Source organism: Protopterus annectens, chromosome 6.part0 (assembly GCF_019279795.1).
Source record: "Protopterus annectens isolate FY-2018-M chromosome 6.part0, PAN1.0, whole genome shotgun sequence".
NCBI classification, from domain to species: Eukaryota; Metazoa; Chordata; order Ceratodontiformes; family Protopteridae; genus Protopterus; species Protopterus annectens.
The window spans coordinates 280,856,660-280,883,807 of NC_056737.1; positions in this window are offsets into that span (position 1 = coordinate 280,856,660).

Below are 27,148 nucleotides of genomic sequence, written 5' to 3' on the forward strand. Positions count from 1 at the left end.
TGACACTGAGGTGATCCCTGGGGTATACCTGCGATGTCCCATCCATTGGTCAAGATTTCTCTTGAACAAAGCCAGCGAGGTGCTCTGCCTCACATGTACCGGGATTTTGTTCCTCAGCATAGGGAGTCTCTGGGTGATGAATCTGTCCCTCCAGCATGTCCTATTTATGACCGTGTCAAGGTTCAAGTCTCGTGCTCTTGTAGATCGGATGGATTTAGATTTTTTGAGGTGAAGCATGTTCATTAATTCCGGGTTGGACATGGCCTTGTATGTCAGGCACAGGTCACCTCTGAGCAGTCGGTAAGCGACTGAGTAGAGCTGGAGCTCCTTCAGTCGGGCAGCATAGGACATATTTTTGAGACCCTTTATCCTTTTGGTGAGGAACTTTTGGGGCCTTTCCAATTGCTGCAGGTGTCGGGTCAGATACATTCCAAATGGGACGTTATACTCAATCATCGGTCTGATGAGTGATGAGTACAGGGGAATGATGACCTCCCTTGACCTTGATGTGAATCCCTTCATGATCAGGTGGGCAATGTAGAAGGTCTTCTTAACTACTTTGGCAACGTGGGTGTCAAATGAAAGGTAACTGTCAACCTGGGTCCCCAGATCCCTGATAACCTCTTCTGTGATTAGTGGATTGCCACCTATATGGTAGCTGGGGGTAACCTTGTTTTTCCCGAAGGGTATGACTATGCATTTTTTAGCGTTTAACTTTAGGCCATGATTTTGGCACCAGTTATCCATTTTTATGAGACCCTTCTGAAGGATATCTGTGTCTGATGTGTTTTCAACTATGGCGCCCAGTTTGCAGTCATCTGCAAACTTTGTCAGCCATAATCCTCCTGTGCTTGCCTGTAATTCTGAAAAGTAGATGCCGAACAAGAGTGGGCCCAGGACCAAGCCCTGTGGGACACCGCTTGTGACAGGCTTGGAATCAGACATGGCGCCAGCAACTCTGACCCTGTGGGTTCTGTCACTTAGCCAGTTTGCAACCCATCTTGTGACGTATGGGTTTACATTTAAGCTGGTGAGTTTTTCTATGATGCCCGAGTGGGGTATTGTGTCGAATGCCTTTGCCAGGTCAAGGTAGGCTGTGTGGACTGCCTTGCCCTCATCAATGGCCTTGGTGACTGTTTCGAAAAAGTCAACCAAGTTTAAGAGGCATGATCTGCCCTTGACAAAGCCAAACTGGGTTTGATCCAATGTCTGCAGGTCCCCTGTGTCTTTATTTATGAGTTCCATTATGATCCTCTCCATAGCTTTGCAGACCAGGCTTGTCAAGCTGATGGGATGGTAGTTTCCAGGGTCGGTGGAGGCACCGCCTTTATGTAGTGGGACCACAGTTGCCATACGCCACTCCTTGGCTACTTATCCTGAGGTGAGGCTAAGATTAAACAGCTGCCCTAATTGCGGGTTTAATTCCTCAATGTGTTCGTGGAGCACACAACTGGGGATACCATCAGGTCCCATGAATACTGTGTTTTTTGCCTTGGAGAGAGCTGTTCACACCTGAGCATTTGAGATTTTGGGGGGGAGGGGGGGAGAAATTTGCACTGAACCTGTCAGCCAGTATGTCGGCAATGTCTGTAGGTTCAGTGATCTTTACATCATTTTGAACTAGTTCTGAGCATATCTGGGAGTTTCCTCCCAGGTTTCTAACATAACTAAAAAAGGCCTTGTGATTGTCTTTTGAGTCCTTGGTGATTTTTCTTGCAACTCTGCACCTGTGTTAAATCTGGTGTGAAAACATATGTTGCAAGAAATGCAAACATATGTTGCATTAACACCTGCAGCCTGTCACGCCTGTATATAAGACACAGGTCACGTATATAGTAATTTATAAACATACCAGTGTACAATATAAGGCCATTATGTAGTGTAATAATACATGTAAGGGAAAGACCATTGCAGTGACTAAGAATGTTGTGAAAACTACAAGGATAGATTATTGTTAATAGAGCTCTCTCTTTCACCCCTACCATATGTGCATAATAACCCAATGACACTCCTCAACTGGTATGTGTACACTCCAAACTTTTATTGGGACATATGTCTTAATGGTTTATAAATATTCACATTTGTTTCTATGCATGTGCCATGTGAAAATACACCCATATTGGTGGCCTGCTGCCATCAATGAAACCTGCATGCTCCTGTAGTGGCCACTGTTGTTACATATATGCATGTGTTCTGCTTGCTCTGCACCTGTGTTAAATCTGGTGTGTTGGGTTAATGGGAATACCTATGCATGCTGTTATAACTAATCCTGAATGCTGTTGACTGTTACTAACCTATATCTGTTATAAACCTGTAACAACACAGCTTGTATGGGAAAGCCGGTCCCAGTGGACCCACCTGTTTCACCTCAGCTGGCCATGGCACCGGGCACCAGCACATCTGGGGCCCAGCCTGGGACCTCCTCCTCCGTAGGCCCTGCGTCACCTTTGGGTGGAACCACTGCAGGGGATGGGGCTCACCCCCCCTTGGAGCAGGCGTGGAGGGGAACCTGTCACCCGTCAACTGTTCCGGGCCGTGGTGCATAAGGAGCTCGATCTGGAGTATTGAGAGTGGCTACACCAGCTTGAGGGCTGAGTGGCGCTATTAGATGGTGAGCCTGTCCCTCCTACACAGCTCCAGCACAACCAACTTCGGGCCATGAAGGTACAGTGGTGACTGCCCATGGGTGGGGACCTCAGTCCCACTGTTTCCAGTTGGGGGCTCATGAGCTTGTGACTTCCAAACACCCCTCCCTGTCCAAGGTGTTTACCCCCCACATGTGTCATATACCGGCCCTGTATGCATCCTGTATTTATTGTCTGTTAACCTACCCAGCCTACCTCCTCAAATATACATACTACCCCTCCCCAACATCCCACTCTCACCTGAAAAAAAGGGGCAATCTGTTCCCACAAACAAATCTCGCCCCATACATAGCTGTCCATTTCACACACGTGTCCACTGGACCCATGTAATCTGGTCTAATTGGTATCACAATGAATATATGTTGTCCTCACCCCTCTCCCAGGGGTTTAAGGGTCCAAATGTACCTGCAAATATAGTGTATATGCACAGCTGTTGCTGTAGAAGAAACGGGCAGCTTTGGACCTTTCCTATACCCTTCCTGCACATGCCTAGCTATTTTCTCTGCTGTCTTTCCCTCTATGTGCCATGTTTTTCACCACTATCATATCAACCCTTTTCTTTTCTTTTAAAGGAATTAGTGTGGGGGTAAGTGGCAGTAAGCACTATTAAGCAGCAGTAAGCAGGTTTGCGTGGGGGTAAGCTATGCCTAGACAGGTTGAGAAATGCAAAGATGACTGTAAGAAAACATAAGCAGAGGTTGGCAGTGTTTACCATCACGCAAACTCGCACAAACCCACTTACAACTGCTTAAAAGTGCCTTAATCACACTGTAGCCAATGTCCCTTTTTCTTCCCAGCAACAAAAAAAGCTGCCTCTCGAAGGCTTGAACCCAGGACCCAGCACTCCATACACAAAGTGATTTACTACTAAACCATGGCAGATATGCATAACCTGAAGTTTTCACAAACATATCACGCAGCACAATCAGTCAACAGTACAGGAAATGTATTATTATCACACCACATAACCTGTTAATGCAAGAAGTCTGGACAAAGTATGTCACACTGTGGGTACAAATAGGGAGATATGTCAACTAATGCTCTGATACACTTAAAATGTTGCTAGTTACACAGTTATATGTATTAGAACACATATGTAGAAGGAGATGAAGTCTGAAACACAAAAGTGTTGCCACTAGTTACTGACTTCAATGCTGCGATCATCCATGACAATTGCCAAGTGAATGAGGAACAGGCCAAAGTATGAGCCGAACATGCATGGACATATGGACAGATATATATCTGTAAATGTAGACAGATAGACAGCTATATGTTTATATATATATATATATATATATATATATATATATATATATATTATTGTATGACTCACAAATAATCATATAACATCAATTGTATACAAATACATACGTATGTTCATATGTATACATATATATGTGTGTGTATATATATATATATATATATATATATATATATATATATATATATATATATATATATATATATATATATATATATATATATATATATATATATATGAGGTATATATCTATAGATACATATATATATATATATATATATATATATATATATATATATATATATATATAGATAGATAGCCATAGGTACAGTAGCCATACATATGTAGAAGTAGCGTGAAAGTACTGGGTGCAAAGTATATCCCTCAGCCACAAGCCCTTCAACTGGCAACTGTGAAATGTGTAGTGTGGGAACCATTCCTACAAATGAGAATACTGACATTAAACATATACCCACACACAATTCAAAGGACATGACACGAAACACAAGTATACATACACAGATAACCTTTATTCCTGTACTATACAATAATGTATGCCAGTACTGACACCACATAAGGTTTGAAATATGTAATCAGTCATGAATGCAAGGCCCACACAAAACAGTAGATGCAAGCAATGTGTATATATACACCATACAATGCTGTCCAGGCCAAGGTCTTCAATTAGTACAACAGTAGAAACAGGATTTGCCTTCAGGATACGTAACAATCAACAATTACAGATGTAGTTCATCAGCCTCCAATTACACCCTGTAGTCAAGCCTTAGGGGGAAAAGTAGCACTTGTGTTAATGTCACAGTATATTGTACATAACATTGCTTAACCTAACATCTCACTATCACACTGAATGACCCTCGTCCTAACAGTTATATCCCTGAAAAAGTGCCATATCCTAGGTTAATGGCATAGAACCCCCCCCCCACAATAAAAGGCAGGGAACACTGTGTACCACACACTTACCTCTGGAATGTACAAGGGCACATATGTGTTCTTCAGCTGTTGCCCCCATACATATGGACTTGGCGCAACAGTTGGTGTGGGAGTCCATGACATGACTGGAATGATAGCAGTAATGCTAGTGGTAAATAATGATAGGCCATTACCTAACAACCCTTCCTGTATCACAGCAGGACAAAGACTGGCATATACGTGGAGGACAGAGGTAAGAACATAGGGCCATATATTCATTATTGCTGTTACACACCCTGGAAATTGCTGGTGTTGCAGGATTCGTTGCAGCATACCCTTATACAGAGATACGACATTGAAATACAAATGGATGTAGCCATGTACTGACAGCACTCAACAGACAGAATGCCACAGATATATCTGGGAAATAGCTATGTGGTGCACAGACAAAACCTAACAGCAAATCCCCCTGGTATCATATGGATAGGCCCACAGTTGAGAGCTATGCAGACAGACAATATTCCATGAAAAAGTACCATGTACACAGAAACCCTGTAAGAACAGCAAGATACATTGCACACAACAACGCTGTCTGTAGGTCTGGAACCTTACCCAAATGTGGATTTGGCCTGTATCTGCAGGTTCTGCTGTAAGAGGTATTGATACCTACTGTCTGTAACACTGATGCCCACACACAGGAAGGATGTCATCCATAGTGTAAAGGTGAAGGGAAAACTCACACAGAAGGCAGCAATTTATAGTACAGGGTTGCCATGACAGTGGTTATCTGAAGTACTACACAGCAGGCTGTATGCAATTAGCAACTAGTGGACACAGGTGCAGAGGCCACCACCTGATCATGTGCAATACCAACAAAAGCATGCTGCAATCTATTCAAACTAGCATATATGTTTGATAAATATTCACAGCTGTGTATGTTTACAGAACCTTGGACAGTTATACATTTATATAGGTATATAAACAACACAAAATTATATCTACACATATATACACATATGTATATATAGTCAAGAAAAATGGTCCAGGTGAAAACAAGGATGGCTCTCAACTTATTTATTCAAATGACACAAGTGCTTTCACCCTGACTCAAATGCAGGGCTTTTTCAAGTGAAAAAACAGAATACATAGTAGTAAACCCTATTTAAGTAAAATCCTTTCAAAAAAGGCACCAAAATATTTAAAGTACTACACACATATAAAAATCACTCCAAAGAGTGACAAGTTGAACAATTTTGAAGTTGAATGTAAAATTTAAAACAACGAAAGGTCAAGAAATATTTAAAATATATTTATGCAATATTTAAACAATGGGTAAACATGAGTGTAGGGTAAACATGTATTAAGAATAGGTAACAAATAATGTTAGCACCTAACCTCATCTGTGAGTATTTATAACTTCTCAGCTCTATTCACTTAATACGGTTTGATTGACACATGTTCATTCAAACCTGGTGGCTGGGATGAATTTAGTTTCAGTTGCCAAAAGGTCTCCCTGCAACATAACCAATTCTCCCAGTCACCACCCCTTGGGTCCAAAAGGACTTGTTCCAAGATTCCAAATGAAAAACCGGAATGTGCAGGCTCCATTTGCAAGTGCTTACATAATGCGTTATTCAGATTCCCTCTTCTAATACTGTAAACATGTTCATAGATACGTTTACCAAGTGCCCTTTTTGATTTACCCACATAGAAACTTATGCAGTCCCTACAGTAGGCCAAATATACTATGCCCTTGGTTGCACAGGTCCCCTTCCTAAAATAAACATTAGTTCCCTCATAGTTTTCCAAGGTAACACCGGTACATTCTGTTATATGTTTACAGTTCCCACATCTTCCACATTTTCTTGTTCCTTGCTCACATCCCGGTCTGTCATGATAGATTTTCCTTTCAAACATCCTCTTTAAATTGGCTCCTGTTTTAAAAACAAAGTTGGGCTGCTCACCTATCTTGTGAGCAATATCCTTATTAAATTTTAACATCTTCCAATTAGATTCAATCAAACCTTTAACCTCTTTAGAACCACAATTATATTCCACTACCATAGCTCTCCTAAAGCTGTTCTGGCCTTCTGTCACCACCACAGGGCCACTTGTCACAGTACTACCTAATAATGGCAGATATTTTACACACCACCCCGCTCTAACCTCTTGGACAACAGCTTCAATTAAGGTCACTGGGTAGCCTCTTACCCTAGAAAGGTCAGAAATAAGTTTAATTTCAATTTCAGAATCTTCCCTTTTCAGAGGTCATTCTGGCTGCCCTGACCATCTGACTTTTAACAAAACTTTTTTTTCTGTTTCCAAGGGTGATTACTGTTGAAGGGAAGATAGGAATTACTGAATGTACTCTTTCTATGAATTCTAGATTTCAAACCCTCACTAGTTTTATCTAACATAACATCTAGGTAGTCAATTCCATTTTGATCAAATATGAAAGTATATTTAAGAAAACTAGTAGTAGAGTTCAAAAAAACGGTAATAGAATTAGCTGTTCCCTCCCATATATGGGAGTTGCAGTATATCTTTGACTCGATTTATTGGAAAAACATAAAATTTTATAGGTGTTTTTTGGACAACCTGTTTATTATATGGGAGGGAACAGCTAATTATATTACTGATTTTCTTGTTTTTTTTTTTGAACTCTACTGCTAGTTTTCTTAAATTTACTTTCAAATTTGATCAAAATGGAATTGACTACCTAGATGTTAGGTTAGATAAAACTAGTGAGGCTTTGAAATCTAGAATTCATAGAAAGAGTACATTCAGTGATTCCTATCTTCCCTTCAACAGTGATCACCCTTGGAAACAGAAAAAAAGTATTGTTAAAGGTCAGATGGTCAGGGCAGCCAGAATGACCTCTGAAAGGGAAGATTTTGAAATTGAAATTAAATTTATTTCTGACCTTTTAAGGGTAAGAGGCTACCCAGTGACCTTAATTGAAGCTGTTGTCCAAGAGGTTAGAGCGGGGTGGGGTGTGAAATATCTGCCATTATTAGGTAGTACTGTGACAAGTGGCCCTGTGGTGGTGACAGAAGGCCAGAACAGCTTTAGGAGATCTATGGTAGTGGAATATAATTGTGGGTCTAAAAAGGTTAAAGGTTTGATTGAATCTAATTGGAAGATGTTAAAATTTAAAATGGATATTGCTCACAAGATAGGTGAACAGCCCAACTTTGTTTTTAAAACAGGAGCCAATTTAAAGAAGATGTTTGAAAGGAAAAAATATCATGACAGAGTGGGGTGTGAGCAAGGAACAAGAAAATGTGGAAGATGTGGGAACTGTAAACATATATCAGAACGTACCAGTTACCTTGGAAAACTATGAGGGAACTACTGTTTATTTTAGGAAGGGGCCTGTGCAACCAAGGGCATAGTGTATTTGGCCTACTATAGGGACTGCATGAGCTTCTATGTGGGTAAATCAGATAGGGCACTTTTTAAACGTATCTATGAACATGTTTACAGTATTAGAAGAGGGAATCTGAATAACACATTATGTAAGCACTTGCAAATGGAGCCTGCACATTCCGGTTTTTCATTTGGAATCTTGGAACAAGTCCTTTCAGACCCAAGGGGTGGTGACTGGGAGAATTAGTTATGTTGCAGGGAGACCTTTTGGCAACTGAAACTAAATTCATCCCAGCCACCAGGTTTGAATGAACATGTGTCAATCAAACCGTATTTAGTGAATAGAGCTGAGAAGTTATAAATACCCACAGATGAGGTTAGGTGCTAACATTATTTGTTACCTATTCTTAATACATATTTACCCTACACTCATGTTTACCTATTGTTTAAATATTCCATAAATATATTTTAAATATTTCTTGACCTTACGTTGTTTTAGATTTTACATTTAACTTCAAAATTGTTAACTTGTCACTCTTTGGAGTGATTTTTATATGTGTGTAGTACTTTAAATATTTTGGCGCCTTTTTTGAAAGGATTTTACTTAAATAAGGTTTACTACAATGTATTCTGTTTTTTCACTTGAAAAAGCCCTGCATTTGAGTCAGGATGAAAGCACTTGTGTCATTTGAATAAATAAGTTGACAGCCATCCTTGTTTTCACCAGAACCGTTTTTCTTGATTGTGGTATTTTAGTAATGGTCTTCTGTTGATTTTATTACATATATATATATATATATATATATATATATATATATATATAAATATATATATATATATATATATATATATATATGTCAAATACATGTCCTCTGTCATGACATGTATGAGCGAACATCACACATCAATAGACAACATACTTACACACCAGTACATGGCTGCAAGATGGAGTGTGGAGTGTGGTGTGTAGCCCATGTTGGGAACACATTGCAATTGTATGAGACGGTGGGATATATATGTTGGTGAAGGGTATTAGGCACATATTTGTATGTAGGTCTGGTTGGATGACAAACAAGACAGTAAACAGGGCTGGTATATGACACATGTGGGGGTTAAACACTGTGGACGGGTAGTTACATTTGGAATGTAGAGGGCATTGCGCACTTACATGGGAACAAAGAGAACATGGTGCTCACCCATGGACAGTCACGATAGCATCTACATGGACATAAAGGTGCCTGGGCTGTGCGCTGGGCAGGAGCGACATGCATGTTGAACCTTGTGTATGTGTACTGCATGCCTCCAGGTGATGTATCACATACCCCATGTCTCTGTGGAGCTCCCGATGCACAATACCCTTGACCTAACTGGGTGACAGACACATGCCTGTGTGTGCTCCATGGGGGGAGGCAACCATCACCTGAGGTGGTCCCACATGAAGGTAGTGATGGAACAGTAGATAATGAGGTTCCATGGTGGGTCACGGATGTGATGTGGACTGGTAACATGTGCACATTAGGTTGGAGTGGTGTTTCTGCTGGCAAATAACCCCTACACATACTGGTGTGTAACTGTTATGGAACATATGTGGGCTGTAATAGTTCACACAATCCCAGAAAATGTCCAACAGCATGCATAGATATCCCCAATATCACAGAATGACAGATGTGTAGCAATCACATAGCAGGCCTTCCACATTCATATGTGGAAACATAGTGGCAGTGACAAAGGCATGCAGGTGAAATACCCTGTAACAACCCAGCAACTCTAGTGTCCCCACAGGGAGCATGTCTATAAACACATAGAAAGTGTTGTACAATACAATATATGACCCAATGGTACACATACTGGACACATACCACTAGCGTAGTGTGAACATTATGTTGGAGCTGATATGGTGGTGGGAGACTGATATATGTATTGTATTATTGTAAACTTGACATATGAGTTGCTCAGACATATTTCCATCATTATGTCTTTCAGGGAGTATGGCACACCCAAGGAATCCCACCTACAGTGCAGCTGAGGAGGAGATTATAATCACCAGCATCATCCACAACTACCAGATGTTGTTCTCACAGACAAGCCAGGACCAGCAGCAGAGAACAGCCATGTGGAATGCTGTGGTCTGCAGGGTGAATGAGGTGGGGATGCACAGCCGTACTTATGAGCAGGTCCACCACCATTGTAGTGACCTGCTCCACCAAGTACATTGCCATGCCGCTGCCATGTGGGGTGACCACCTTGCAATGGGGGGAGGGGCATACCATCCATCCCCCGCTCACCAGAGTGGAGGAACTGCTCATGAGCCTGGTAGCACCTGCCCACCTGCAAGAGCTACAGACTTATACAGTCATGGAGTTGGGTGCTACACACACACCAGACATGGAGCAGGCAGGTAAAGTTCCAGAGCATATTAGTAGACTACAGTAGTGTATGCATCTGTACAGGTAGTTCAAGCATATGTGAGATGTGGGGTATGTTGCTGTGTAGTACCGATAAGCAGTAATGCATAATCTGTAGTACTGTGGACTTCAGCTGTTGTTGTACTGTAATACTGCAACCACCCTGTAGCAATGCCACAGCTGTGGCCACTGACATCAACTCTATCCCATCTCAATGTAGGTACCTCTGGGATACCAGCAAGGCAGTGGCGGGATGCCAGTGAGTATTGTTTAAAGTTATGCTTGGCAATTCACTGTGCATGTCATAGCTAAGGTGTAGGCCATGTAAACATCCAACACACCTACCCATAATGCATGCTGTACATGTGCACTGACACAGCACACCCCTCACTAACGGGATTACCAGCCTCAAACACATGCAATACACAGTCAATCTCAGACAACTGTGTCTACACTCCAGTGCACATTGCCCAGGCACAGCTGACATCTTCCCAACATATACAGCTATGTCATACACAGAGCAGTGGAACATGATACATATAAAGACATCCCACTCCCTCTGCTAACACTTGCTCCAGGGTCCTAAACCTCATCAACACATTACACAGAATATACTGGAGGGATAGGGCAATGTCCAGGGGAATCCCCACACTCTGGAATGGACTACCCATATATGTCAGGCAATGCTACTCATTGGCCCTCTTTACAGAAACACTTGGCAATTGGATGGGAAATGGGGAATTCACCCTGGGTAGTATGTCTGTGCCAGAGCCTGACAGGGGCACATGAGAATAACATTAGTGGGTGGTGCATAGCTGGGAACCCCTGTGGCTAGGCTTATGTAGGCCCCAGGACCAATAGACCAGGACACACCTATGAACCTATGTGTACCACAGGCATCATCAGCCAGGGCTCAATCATGGTCAATAATGGTCTCTACACTCACCATAGGTACAGTACATTGTGTCTGTGGTCAGTCTAATGGTAGTCTATCACTCATACATGCACCACTGATGATGACATATGTGAATACACATCAAGCATTCACTAAACACGTGTCCACATGTGATCCAGAAACACACAGAGGCTGTGAGCAGCAGTGGAAACACAACTGACACACAGATACACATCCTGCAATGGTGTGTACACCCCTGAGGTACGGTGCACAGTACATGCCAGGGTGCTGAACAGATGCACAGCAATGCTGTTGGCATGGGTGCAGTGAGTTCCAGAGGGAGGGCCATCACCTACAAACAGAAGCCATGCATCACAGTCATGTATAATGTTGGTAATGGGGATTGACTATAGTTGCACTGCATGCTGTTGAGCGCCGTATGTCCTGCATGCTGACATGTGTGTAATTACAGGTATGTGTGTGATACTGTACTGCACCATCACCTGCTATTGTGTGTTATGGGGGTGCGGGAGCTGTCTGTAGGTGCTGTCAGATGGTGTGTATGGGTTGCCATGTATGTGGACTGCATGTGTGTGGCCATGTCTGCACACATGTGTATGTGTGTGTGTGTGTGTGTGTGTGTGTGTGTGTGTGTGTGTGTGTGTGTGTGCGTGTGTGTGTGTGTATGTACTGTTTAGCGGTGTTGTACAGGTCTTACAGTCTGTTCCCTGTTTTCTCCTCACAGGTGGTGAGGTGGGGCTGGGTGCCCCCCACAGGGAATCCGATGTCACTGATACAGACAGTGACCATGAGGATAGGTGTGTTGAGGCACAGGAAGGGCCATCAGGGGCTGCTGCTGGGTCACCAATTGACAACCTACACATATCCACCCCATCCACGCACACAGTCACACTGCCTCTACATACCTCATCACCATTGGCCTTAGCTGAGGGACAGCCTATGGTTGGCATTGGCCAGGACAGTGTGGCATCTATGGCATGTGTGTCAGGACACAGCAGCCATAGCCAGATGTCTGTCGGGGTATCACATAGGCAGATGTTTAGGGGTGCTCGTCGGAGCACTGCTGGTCATCATGCCCCTGGCAGACATGCTACATCTATTTCAACCGCATGCATGTTCCAGACTGTCATGGAGGCACAGGCACAAATGGAAAGGTATACCAGGCAGGGTCTAAAGGCACAGAGGGCTCATCACACCTCTGTAACTGACAGCATCTGTGACCTAGCAGGGGCTATCCGTAATTACATCGAGGTCATGGATAGATGGTGGGGTGAGAAATTGGATCAAATCCACAATGTCATGTCCATGTGTCAGGAAAGGGCAGGACGGTTGCGACAGCCATGTGGACGTATGTCAGCAACACCAGCAGCTGGAGGTTGCCGTGGACATCCAACCAGTCACAGATGCTCCCGTAGTGACAGTAACAGCCTCAGCACTGTGAGGGGTCTGTCCACAGATTATCATAGCAGACCACATGCACGTGGCCCTGGTCAGTCCCAAGGGGACCTGGATCTATTGGACATCTGTCAAACTCGGGGGACAGTACTCAGTTTGGCTTTGTATCTGATACTGCCTGTAGCACCCCTGCCAGGCACAGGTCCCATGTCTGTGGCCGGAGACGGTGAACTGCAAACCCTGCCAGGTACAGTTTGCAGCTGTCTCACAATTCCCTGTATAGGGCAGCCACATGGAGGAACTGTGTGCATGCAGACACACACACACACACACATATACAATGATCCTAGGGCAACCACATACCTGCACACACAACATCACCAGTGGCCCATAACAGTACTCAGCCCCCTCACACACACACACACACACACACACACACACACACACACACACATTATCAATTGTATAGCTCAGCCTAGGCCTCTGGCAAACCAACAACACATCCTGTGCATATGATGATACCTGTGCCACTCCCTGGCATCTGTAACATTGATGCAGGGACAGGCTAACATGGTGCTGATGCACAGGGTTACTGTACAACAGTGTAGCAATGGAATGATGTGTAGCATGTTGTCAGCAGTAAAATGAAATGCTAATATCTTGGAAGGTGTAGCTGGGCAGCCATGATGCATCATAGCTGTAATTAACAATGTTGTATTGTTGTCACCAGTATCTATTCTAATTGTGTTGTGTTTGTCCATGTGTCACATGACTGATGGGTGTAGTGGTGTCAGCAGGCCTTCTACAGTGGACACCAGTAAGTGTAGTGGGGGGTACACATGCCATAGCTGCATACAACACACAGTGTCTTTGGTTTGGATGCAGTACAGGTACAAGACTGTACACATGGAGGTATGTCCTTGTGCAGGTAACACCTCTGTTACACATGTAATCCTACCAAGACAGGATAGGCACAACCAAATCACACAGTGCTATATCTATACAGTCTGCAATGTGGATGGCATTGAACATGCTAACAGCAGGGTGTATGTCCTTCTCCCCTACTCTACTGAGATCCTCACCTAAGTAACATGAGTGTGCCAATGCTGGTGGCATAGCCCTACCCTTAGGAGGGTGTGAGGTGCTCATTTACTGTGAATGGTGTAAAAAACAACTAACAACCTGATTACATACACTGTACAGTATTACAGACAGCTACGTGGGGGGATAGATGCAACAGTAACTGCAATAATGGTGGTTGTGTCCACAACAGCCAAACCCAGTGAGTTATAGCAACCCCAGTAGTGCTGCACACCTCAACAGTGTGGTGGAGGACATTGACACATCTATGACCTGTGAAGGATTGTATGTCCACGGGTTGGCACCTGTGGAATGTTGGCATATGCCAAGCAGTCCTTTTAGAAACATATTCTGTGAACGGAGGTAGATCCCTTAACAACTACACACATTCCTACATGTGGGATGGTGTACAAAAGCCTGCTATGATCTACATAGGCATTGTGCACCTCCTAACCCTCATCTACACCTGTCATGATTGGATAAAGGAGGTATACCAGGTTCAGGTTGTATTCTCTGCCTTTGACAAGTCCAACATTGGTGGGGTCCCTTGTGTTGAGATTACCAGTGACATTGGCCATGGGTTCATTGATGATATGTTTCATGTCCCTGCAGACCAGGGTCATCAGGCTACTGGGTGGTAGTTCCCAGCTGACATGGTGGATTTTGGTGAATCCATTGTCAGGTGTAGGGCTATTTGATCGTATGAGTGATCCCAGCTACTTACTGCACCTGCCCAGCAGGTTGCCCCAAGCATGACATGTCACTTGACTGTACTGCATGATATGTTAGTAATGCCAGCCTGACATCCTACAGGTGGGATGGAGTACTGTTAACATGTACTGCCCTTGTCGTGTCGGGTCCTGCTTATGGGATCTGCTAAAGTTGGTATTGTATTGCAGGCCAGATGTGTTTGGATGGGGGGCAATACTTATCCATGCCAGATATATGTTGTTTGTTCTCTCAAACCCATCAATGATGCATGTGGACATATATGTTGTGGTTATGTTCCCAATTCCATCTACAGATGTATGTCCATATATACCTACATTGATATATATGTGTTCACCTTTGACAGGGAGACAATCATTCCTTCGAATGGCCCTTTCTGCAAACCAAAAGGACTAACCTGTCATTTCTTACTGCATCACAGTTAAAAACAGTGCAGTTCTAAAGGCACCTTTGCTGACTCTCGAACTGCAAGTTGGAATACATATTGTAATGCCAGGGGCATGCCCCCCTGCCCCCCCCCCCCCCCCTCTGGGGGCCTGGGCCCCCCACAACCCCTCTACTGTGATATACTAACTCCTAGTTTGCACTACAGTGGGGATAGGTAATTATTCCCCATCCTCACTATAGTGGCATCCACAGCCAAATTGCCTAATCTGCAATGAGTGAATGCATAGTGACATTTGCTAATTGCACATTCAATGCATGTATTGCAAGATTTTGCAATGTTGAAAACATACTTTTGGCCTTCCAGCTTTTGGACACATGGATTTCTCCCTTTGTAAGGTGAGCCATATATATGCTGACATATATGCATTCCTAGTGCTGTATATATGTGGACATGTGGATATATACATATATATCTATGGATGTATGCATATCTATGTATATATGTATTGACTGGCATATATATATATATAGGCATATATATATATATATATATATATATATATATATATATATATATATATTCCTATACCTATATCTACATATATAGATATGTTATATCCATTTAAAGATGAATATATATATATATATAAATAAATAAATAAATATATATATATATATATATATATATATATATATATATATATATATATGTATGTATACACACACATACACACACACAAATAAATCTACATGGCGGAATACATTCCCTGTAGAGTTGTATACCTGGACTGGATGATATGTATGTGAAAACATCATGATTATGCATATCTGCCATGGCTTAGTGGTAACTTACTTTGTGTATTGTGTGCAGGGTCCTGATTTTGAGCATTGCAGGAGCTGATTATGTTGTTGCTGGGCAGAACACAGCCTGCTGGATACAGAGTGAGTAAGGCACTTTAAAGCAATTGTAAGCAGGTTTGCATGGCAGTAAGCACTGCTATCCTCTGGTTACGTTTTCATACACTCAGCTTCTAAATTGCTTAACCTGTGTAGGCAGTACTTAGCTCCGCGCAAACCCGCTTACAACTGCTTTAAGGTGCCTTAATCCCTCTCTATCTAATAGGCCATGTTCTGCCCAGCAACAGATTAAACAGCTTTTGCAAGTCTCAAACCAAGGACTCTGCACAACCTAGACAAAGTGATGTACCACTAAGCCATGACAGGTACACAGGTATTCACTGTTTCAGAAACATATCAGCCAGTCCTGTCATGCAACAGTGCAGAGAATGTATACCAACCTCTAGATGTCTGTGTGTGTAACTATATTGCAACCTTAACAGATACAGCATACCCATATATGTATAGATACACATATATATAAATATAGATGCTGTTTTACTAACTCTATATACATATATATTACTATCTATGCACACATACTTATATATCTGTTAGCAGATACATTTATCTATATAGGTATATATGGCCATACATCTGTAGATAGCAATTGTAGATTAACAAATACACCTATCTCCACATGCACCGTTAATGGGGTTGAGAGGCCCCACACACTATACGTCTTGCAGGAATAGGCATCCCCCCACAGCCACACACATGCACCCTGCAATACACTACCAAGTACAGTCTGCCTCCCATAGGACATGTAATATGTGGAAGCCATCAATGTCCCCAGGATACAGATACACACACACACACATATATATATATATATATATATATATATATATATATATATATGTGACTACACATACACATGCATATATATGTACAGTAAGATACATATGTAGGAGGTGCACACAATATGGACAGCCACTATGCCTACAGTTAACACCTGAACAACTGGACACTGTATGGGCGACACATACTAATGTCAATAATTGCCTGCAACATATACCCATAGAAAGGTCATAGGAAAGACACCACACACAGTTTGCAAAAATGGGAATCCTTTAATTGTGTACTATAACAGTTCTATATGCCATACAATATAGCTGTTCAAATACTGACAACCATATAAACGGAGTACTGCAACTGTGAAACAGTTACACTAATAGAGTAGTCTGGAAAGGTTCACAACTGTTGCTGTCCAGGCCAAGCCTTCAGAATGTACAATAGTGCAGACAGACTGGGCCACAGGGTACCACACAATCAACAGTATGTACTACAGGTGTGTTGTTCAGCAGCCTGTATCTACACTCTGTACAAACTCCATTGGAGGTAAAGAAATGTTGTGATCAAATGGGTTGTACCTGGTACATAAGGTATAATGCAGAGAACAGTCTGTATGGCAGGAGGCAGTAGGCTTGCAGTACCTCAAGTCATGTAAGCAATGTCAATATAGGTGGAGTATATGGTACTGTACATCCACATACCTTGTGGCAGCTCACCCCTGATACCCCCACATTTTGTAACAGCCTAGGTCATTTATGGTGCTCCTCACCTAGACTCAATAATACAAGCCCATATACCACTGTTACATACACTGACCTCTGCAGTACATAAGGGCGCACATATGTTGTGTAGGTGACACCCACACATATATGGCCCAAGCCCCACTGTATGTGTGGGGGAGACAACAGCAGTGGACTAATGGCAGCAATGGCAGTGTAATATACTCACAGCCCACTACAAAACAACCCCCAACAGCATGACATATGTGCAAAGCTTGATATGTAGATGGGGGACAGAGGCTGGAACACAGGCACATATGTGGAACACTGTTGCCATACACTAAGCAAGGTGCTGGTGTTACAGGATAGTCTGCAACATACCCTTAGTCAGGAAATTGAGATTAGATATACACATGGATATAGCCATGTACTGATAGCATGCAACACACACACTGCTAGTATAATATCTGACACAGGACCTGTGTGGTGGACAGACAACACATGATAGGCATACCTCTGTCTAGCACGAGGTTAGGCCCACAGTAGTGAGCTATGCAGACAGACTGCATTCCAAGGTACACTAGTATGTACACACACACACACCCTGTAACACCAGTACTATGCAAAGTATTACACAACTCTTCCCACAGTCTGTCTGTAGTTCCTGATCCTCCTTCAAATATGTGTCCACTCTGAGTGTGCAGGTTCTCCTGTAAGAGGTATTGCTACCTGCTATATGTATCACTGATGCCCACACACAGGACAGATGTCCATCACACAGGAAATGTAAAGGGACCATGCCCACATGCTGTAGGGATTTATAGTAGGTGGTTGCCATGACAGTGGTAATTCAATGTAGTACACATGTGTAATTTTATATATATATATATATATATATATATATATATATATATATATATGGCTATCTGGATAAGTATATGTACATATATTTCCACCATTTGTCCTGGACATGGAGTGTAGCCGTACACCAGTCCCTACAGTCCCAAAGTCATAGTACACGGGGATGACAGGTATGTATAGGCAGGTATATTACTAGACTGTTGCTACTGTCATTGGGATTGTCTTCACAGACATGATGTGTGTGGATGCTGACATCTGCTTATAATATGTGTGCTATTGGCTACTGACAGACATCCTAAGGAAATAATTATAAGGTACCACTGCTAGCATGTAATGCCCCTGTGGACTGCAGCAGAGATACTGGCCACTATATGTGGAACATCGGGCACACCCTGTACAGTCCAGAGGTATACACATGATCCCTTAGTTCACCACATGTGTACCAGGCCTGACAATATAGATGTAGACAGCCATGTAGATGAGTATAACACATAACGACTGGTATACATTTGGCACGATAGGTGTTGGATTCACACAGTTCTGTCTGGCCTGACACATAATGACGGCTGGTACAGGGGTGCCATGAACACATACCACCCACTAGATATTGACATACATCTGTACAGCATCCCACTGCTCTGTCTGACATACATGATGTTTAAGGGGTGCCCAGCAGCAGGACATCTGGAAATTATCTGCACATAACTTCCCACTGGTTAAGTACACTAAGCTGCTAGGCATGTAACAATGCACTGTGCAGGCAGACTGGCTCAACACTGGCTTACATCTTGCATGGGGTAATGCACATGTACCTGCATATATAGCAGGCTCGCCAGCCATGTCACAGCACAGGGTTAGATACACCTGTGTGACAGTGCATAACCACTACCAATGTGAATACAGCCACAGCCACATATGGTAAGCTAGCATAATATTGCAGCATATGGACTATCTGTTCTACACCACCTCATATGTGCCCACTCACAGAATGATCCTACATATACTGGGCTGCTACACAGTTTGTTATGATGGCTGTCTGTGGTATGGGACATGTGTGTATGGCCCTAAAAACATGTATGGCAAAATGGTAACATACAGTGGGGCAGCATGTAACATCTGAGAGAAGGGGAGCTAGAACAATGACATCTATCACAGTCTGTACACAGCCTGAAGTACATATTCACAATATACATACACTGCTGACATTCACCATCACTACACAGACCTCAATACTGTACAATCATTCACAGAATGTCCAGCTTATGTAATGAAATATAACCACTACTGTACATGACGTGTAGCAATCTGATATATCACTGGCTTGTTTTTAGATATGATGACAGTATTTATGGTGTACAGCACATATGCACCACTTCATGCACACCATATGTACAAAGGTTGACAGAGGTGTGGCTGACAGCACATACACAGGGCCAGTATAGACATGTTGCTGTGATAACCTCATATATTTTCCATTGTAACAGGGTTTGTTGCTATATATGTCCTATGAGGGATATGAAGTCAGTAACTGTCACGGCCTTCACCATCTACAGACTGCAATCCTCACACTACCTTCTGCATTCCACAGATTTATGCACTGTGGCTAACACATAAAGCCATAGGCACAACACTGTCCAGTCTGCAGATGACCCTGTAGATGGGGATTCCTCATATACATGGAACTGACATGGGAGGTATTGTGACATGTACGACAGGCATATCCAGACAAACACTGTTAAACCGACATTACTCCAAATGCAGTATAGCAGCACTTACAGTCTGTAGTCAGGTCAGGCATACCCCCTCCTGTTGGTTGCCCTCTTTCCACAGTGTATGTTGTTAGAGGTAAATCCCCAATCCATCTGGGATGCTGCTTGCCAAACATCAAATCTAGTTCCTGCTCACAGTGACTGCAAAGGCCCAACACCACCATGATGTTCCTAGGTATTGGAGTGTGTTTCCATGCAATTGGCTATGAGATTGTTACCACAGCTGTTCCACATGCAATCAGCTAGAGGAGGGCTGCAATTCATGCAGAGGCCATCAGCTAATCATGAGCATCACGTAACATACACATGCTGCTGCCTAAGCAAGGCAGGTGTGGGTCTCTACATCCACCAGAGAGGGAGTGGGAGAGGCAGACAGAGGCAGATACATGTCAAGGAGGGGTGGGAGGATAAACTGAAGCATGTTTGTGTCACAAACCTACCAGCACAGGGTATCAAACCTCCAACAACTATGTAGTACTATCACAGTTCGATGCAGTTATTGGATGCACCATATGGGTTACCTAATGTAGAGCACACAGAACATCTATGTGAGGGTGAGTGACATCTGAAACAGGGATACGGTAGATATATGGTAGATGTCATACACGTGCCTGTCTGCATGAACACGTGCCAGCATCAACACAGGCACACTCACACAGGGACGCACACACACTGACACACTTGGCAGGGCCAGGAGTGCAACTCATCAGTAGTGGGATTGCCAAAACATATCAATGTACAGGTATCACATGCACCACATGGGTCATACAGAGGCCGTATGGGCAAAGAGTATGAGGAGATGTCAGACATCAGACAGCATTCTTCAGTGGGTCCTGGTGGGTTGTAGTAAGTGTGGATGTGGACATACACACCATACAACACACACACATGAACACACAGGATGCCAGTTCTGACATGCATGAGTGCATGTCTACACGGGTGTGTGGTGGTCAGCTGTGCCAGCAGTCTGTACATGGGTAGGCAATGGGTATACCATGGCATCAGGCCACATGACAATGGTCTGCATTGTGGATCAGGCCTGTAGTTACTGCATTTTCCCACACAGGTGGGTATTGCATCCCCCATCCAGTCAGCTGAGTGACTATTATGTGTGGCCAATGCTGTACACCACATGCCATGTATGCGTTCCTTAGTCCATGACATGGATGGTGTCTGGGATGTGCACACCTCCCACATGCATGTACAGTGACATGTGGAACAGTACCTGGGGTGTCTGGCCCATGTTGTGAACACAGATTATCATCAGATGTGCCAGTCTTGTCCACCTGTGGCGGGAACTGGTAATAGACAGCAGGTTTACCCTTCACCTACATTGATAGCATGCCAACAGCATTCCCTGATGTCAGTGTCATCTGTTCATACAGGCCATGTTGTGAGGCATGGTATGTCTGTTGTGAGTCACATGTGAAGGCACCACAGGTGGTGCAGGTGTCCATTGGGGAACATGGTGGAGGTGCGCTGTCTGCATGTACGTGCATATTGGACAGATGGGCAGGGTAACATGCCCTCTGTAGGCCACTGCTATCACTACATAGTTACTATCAGTGGCCAATATGCAGTGTACTAATGACATATTGGCTGTTGCCTAGGCATATGTGTGCGTATGACACATGGGTTGAGTGTGTGCTCTGGGTAATAGTGGGGTTGCTAATTTGGATTGGCTGATCTTGATGTCACATGTATGGGTATGGCTTTGCACCCCAGCCTCCCAGCTAATGTACATTTGTTATCCCTGTATGGTTGACATTGTGATATATATAGTAGGGCCACCATAAAAGTAATGAGCAAAACCCTCTCCACATTGGCCACAGGTGTCACACACTCACCTCTCCACAGGATAGGAGTTACACACACACACCTGTCATGTCTGGGAGTTGAACCCCTACTTAACTAGTTTTTTTCACTACAGCACTATGCAATTATAGCATGTGCCATGGCCATTACTGGAGTACTTCTTCCCCAAAGGTGTATTTCACAGTGACTGACATCAGCAGGATTACCAAAGTAGGGCATTTCACCTGTACTGTGAGTGACTAGCCTAAAATGCATTGCTATCTACACAAACAGTGAGGCACACCATGACATCCACAACTGTACAGCATAGAGCTGTTATAGGACACAACACAGGGATTACTAGAGACATCCTTTCCCAAAGGTGTATTTCACACTCAATGACATCAGCAGGTTTACCAAAGTAGGGCTTTTCACCTGTACTACAAGTGACGAGTCTAAAATGCATTGCTCCCTACACAGACAGTGAGACACACACAACACATACACAACTGTCATGTGTGGGTATATAACCCCTGACCAAGGGTTATATTACACTACAGCATGGAGCAGTTATAGGTCGCACCACAGGGAATACAGGGACCTTTATCCCCAAAGTTGTATTTCACAATGAATGACATTAGCAGGATTGGCAAAGTAGGGCATTTGAATTGTACTGCAAGTGAGTAGCCTATGATGCATTGCTCCATACACAGACATTGAAACACAAGCAAAACATCCCAAAATGCCATGGGTGGTGATGGAACCCTACCACAGTTTTAAATCACCCTACAACAGTTACAGGATGTGCTGCAGACATTACTGGGCTATGACTTTCCCAGAGGTGTATTTCTAGGTGAGTGACATCAGCAGCCTTGCCAATGTTGGGTATATAAATTCTAAGGAGTGTGTGCGACCTAAACAGCATTGTTCATCATTCATAAACACAGCACACAAACAAACCAATAAACAGAAGAGAAAGAGCAACTGGCGCTCAGGCAGCACGACTCTTTATTGTTTTTAGCACTTTTGTCTGCTGTAAGCTTGACTTCCTCAGAAAACATAATCACCTAGGTCATTTCCTTTTTATACAGAAAATCACATGACTTTGTTTAATTGAACATTCAAATTAAAAATATATAATATATATATATATATATATATATATATATATATATATATATATATATAAAACTTCAATAAACAATGAAAACAATAAATCTAAAATTGTTAATGTTAAAAAAGACATCATATTAGCAGCAGAGGCAAGTAATCCTAACCATCAGTATAACTATTTATCCATTATTATGTAAATAAACCCTAATGTTGATGGTATTACTAAAAATACACTCTAAAATAAAGGCATATATGTAACAGTAAATTCACATATGGAAATCTGCCTTCAATTTAAGGTAACAAGAAAGACTAACAGTTTCATTCAGACCTGGGGGGACCATTGCATTACATCTTAACTGCCACATCACTTCCCGCTAGTCCAAAAAGGTGTCCAAAGGACCCCCCTTTACTATTATTATTTACACACTTATTTGCCAACAGTGTCAGAGTTTCTATATAGGTAAAACCATCAATTGTTTTAACAGGCGAGTCTATCAGCATTTATAAAACATCAGTAAGAACAATCTGAAGAATGCACTTTTCAAACATATTAATGGGAATCCAGGGCACTACTTTAAATTTAGTGCTCTAGAGCAGGTGAATAATAATAGCAGAGGGGTCCTTTGGACACCTTTTTGGAATATCGAGAATTGATGTGGCAGTTAAGATGTGATGCAATGGTCCCTCCAGGGCTGAATGAAACTGTTAGTCTTTCTTGTTACCTTAAATTGAAGGCAGATTTCCATATGTGAATTTACTGTTACATATATGCCTTTATTTTAGAGTGTATTTTTAGTAATACCATCAATATTAGGGTTTATTTACATAATACTGGGTAAATAGTTATACTGATGGTTAGGATTACTTGTCTCTGCTGCTAATATGATTTTAGATTTATTGTTTTCATTGTTTATTAAAGTTTTATATATATATATATATATATATATATATATATATATATATATATTTTTACTTTGAATGTTCAATTAAACAAAGTCATGTGATTTTCTGTATAAAAAGGAAATGACCTAGGTGATTATGTTTTTTGAGGAAGTCAAGCTTACAGCAGACGAACGTGCTAAAAACAATAAAGAGTTGTGTTGCCTGAGTGCTAGTTGCTCTTTTTCTTCTGTTCATTGTTTGTCACTCAGTCATAAACAGACAGAGATACGCAGATTCACACACAATTGCAAAGTCTGGGATTAGAACACCTACCTAATTATTTTATTACACTACAGCAGTATACAGTTACAGGATGCACTACAGAGGTTACTGGGCTATGATTTCTCCAGAGGTATATTTCTAGGTGAGTGACATCAGCAGTCTTGCCAAAGTTGGTATATTAATTGTACAGGGGTGGGAGTGGCCTAAAAAGCATTGCTTACTACTCAGTCAGTCAGGCACGCTCACAAAAGCACACAGTTGCCAGGTCTGGGATTAGAACACCTACCTAACTACTTTATCACACTACAGCAGTATGCCGTTACAAGTCGTGCTACGGAGATTATTGAGATACGGTTTTCCCAGTAGTGTATTTCTAGGTGAGTGACATCAACAGCCTTGCCAAAGTTGAGTATATGCATTGTACGGGGTGGGAGTGGCCTAAAAGGGCATTGCTTTCTACTCAGACACACACACAATTGCCAGGTCTGGGGTTAGAACACTTACTTAATTATTTAATCACACTATAGCAGTACGCAGTTACAAGACACACTATGGAGATTACTGGGGTATGATTTCCCCAGAGATGTATTTCTAGGTGAGTGACATCAGCAGCCTTGCCAAAGTTGAGTATATGTATTGTACAGGGTGTGAGTGGCCTAAAACAAATTGCTCTCTACTCAGTTAGATACACACACAAGCACACAGTTGGCAGGTCTGGGGTTAGAACACCTACCTAACTACTTGATTATACTACAGCAGTACACAGTTATAAGATGTGCTACAGAAATTATTGGGTTATGATTTCCCCAGAGGTGCATTTCTAGGTGAGTGACATCAGCAGCCTTGCCAAAGTTGAGTATATGTATTGTACGGGGTGTGAGTGGCTTAAAAAGCATTGCTCTCTACTTAGTTAGACACACACACAAGCACACAGTTGCCAGATCTGTGGTTAGAAAACCTACCTAACTACTTTATTACACTACACAGTTACAAGACACGCTATAGAGATTACTGGGCTATGGTTTCCCCAGAGGTGTATTTCTAGGTGAGTGACATCAGCAGCCTTGCCAAAGTTGTGTATGTGAACTGTATGGAGTGTGAATAGCCTATAAAACATTTTTCTCTATACAGTCAGAGACTGAGAGATATGCACACAAACATACACTTACATAGTTGCCAAGTCTGGGGTTAGGACTACTACCTAACTAGTTTATCAGTAAAGCAGTATGCAGTTATGGGACGCGCCATGGGGATTACTGAGCTACAGCTCTCCCAAAGGTGTATTTCACATTGGATGACCTCAGCAGGCTTGTCATGATACTGCTATGGGGAGGGTGGTGTGTGCATGGGCCGTAATCCATTCATGTAGGGGTTGACACGCCACATGCGGGCACACATAGGGTCATATGCCACAGGTACGTATATACAGCTACTGGGTGACTACTTCCTTGTACAGTCATGTTGCACAGCTGGCACGTGCAACATGCCATCATGTTGACAGATACTTGTGGCTAGTATCTGCAGTGAGTGACACCTGCACCTCATGTGTTTGGGGCCCTTTGGCTGTGTGCTGGGTGGGACAGGTCCAGATGGCTCCTTGTCATGGTCACCCTCTTCAACACATCCATGTCTGTCTACCTTTGGCTTATTATAGTGTGTTGTCCTTACATATATGTCTGTATTCCTATCCACTGTGTGTGCAAGGCAGGAGTAGTGCATACTGACATGTGTCTGCACTAAGAACTGCAACTGCCAGATATGTCTGGCCCACTGGTGTTTGCTGACATGGCCTTCATGTGTTGTGTGTGAGCATGCCCAGTATGGCCTTTCAGTATGTTGTTGACTGACATTGCCTTCATTCTTTTGTGTGTGAGCATGCCCAGTATGGCCATCTATATTGCATGTGTGGATCAAGTCCAGGTAGTTTGTACTGCAGTGCTGACCTTTGTGTTGTACACCGACAGGTAGCAAGCTGTGTCTGCAGGGTATACATCGGTCATTTGGCGTTGACTGTTGCTACATTTCTGCATAGCGGGGGGGGGGGGACACACCTGACTGTTTTTAAATTTCTACATAGGGGTGGGGGCACACCTGACTGTTACTAAAAGTGTACATAGGATGGTGGAGCATACCTTACACTTTTACATATTTGCTAGGACTGTACTGGTATGTCAGGTACACCATTTCAATGTGTAGTCTTACCTATCGTGCTGGCTAGAGGCATACCAATGTACTACAGATCTTAACTTTCACTACCTACATATTAGTTTCTGACTTCCTAGCCTTCACAACTTACATCCAACTGGCTGGCCTGCTGTAGTCTGTCTGTGTAGGGCTGGGGTAGGGGTTACCCATGGGGCTCATTCAGAGGCCATAGTACAGCATTTGTTTGTGTTTGTCTACACCTATCCTGCTGGTTGTGACTGTTGTTGGGTATGTGCCCCCCCAACTGGCATGTGTGAGTCACTTACCTTATGAGTGTCCCAGTATTGAGGGTGGTGCTGCAGGGCTGCCTATGTTGGATGCACATAGTACACCCCCTATACATGGTTGAGCACAGGTAGTGTCATGTTTGGCATCCCTTTTACTGTATGTGCAAGTCGGAGAGAGGTGTCATTCCCTGGGTCCCTACTGTGTCAGGGCATGTGCTATGTGTTGCCTCTTTGCCAAGGCCAGAGCATACTAGGCATGCCTCCTTCTGCCTACTGGGGAGGCTCAGGTTGTTTCTCCTCTGAGTCACTCTGCACCTGTGCAGGCCTTGGCACTGGAGGGGGCTCTGTGTGGCCCTGTCCCATGCTGTTTCTGCTGCAGCTGTTTCTGCAGGATCATATTGTGTAGCATGGCACATACAAGGACAATCTGGGTACATGTAGTTGGTGAGTACTGCAAGGCTCCACCGGATGTGTCCAGGCACCGGAA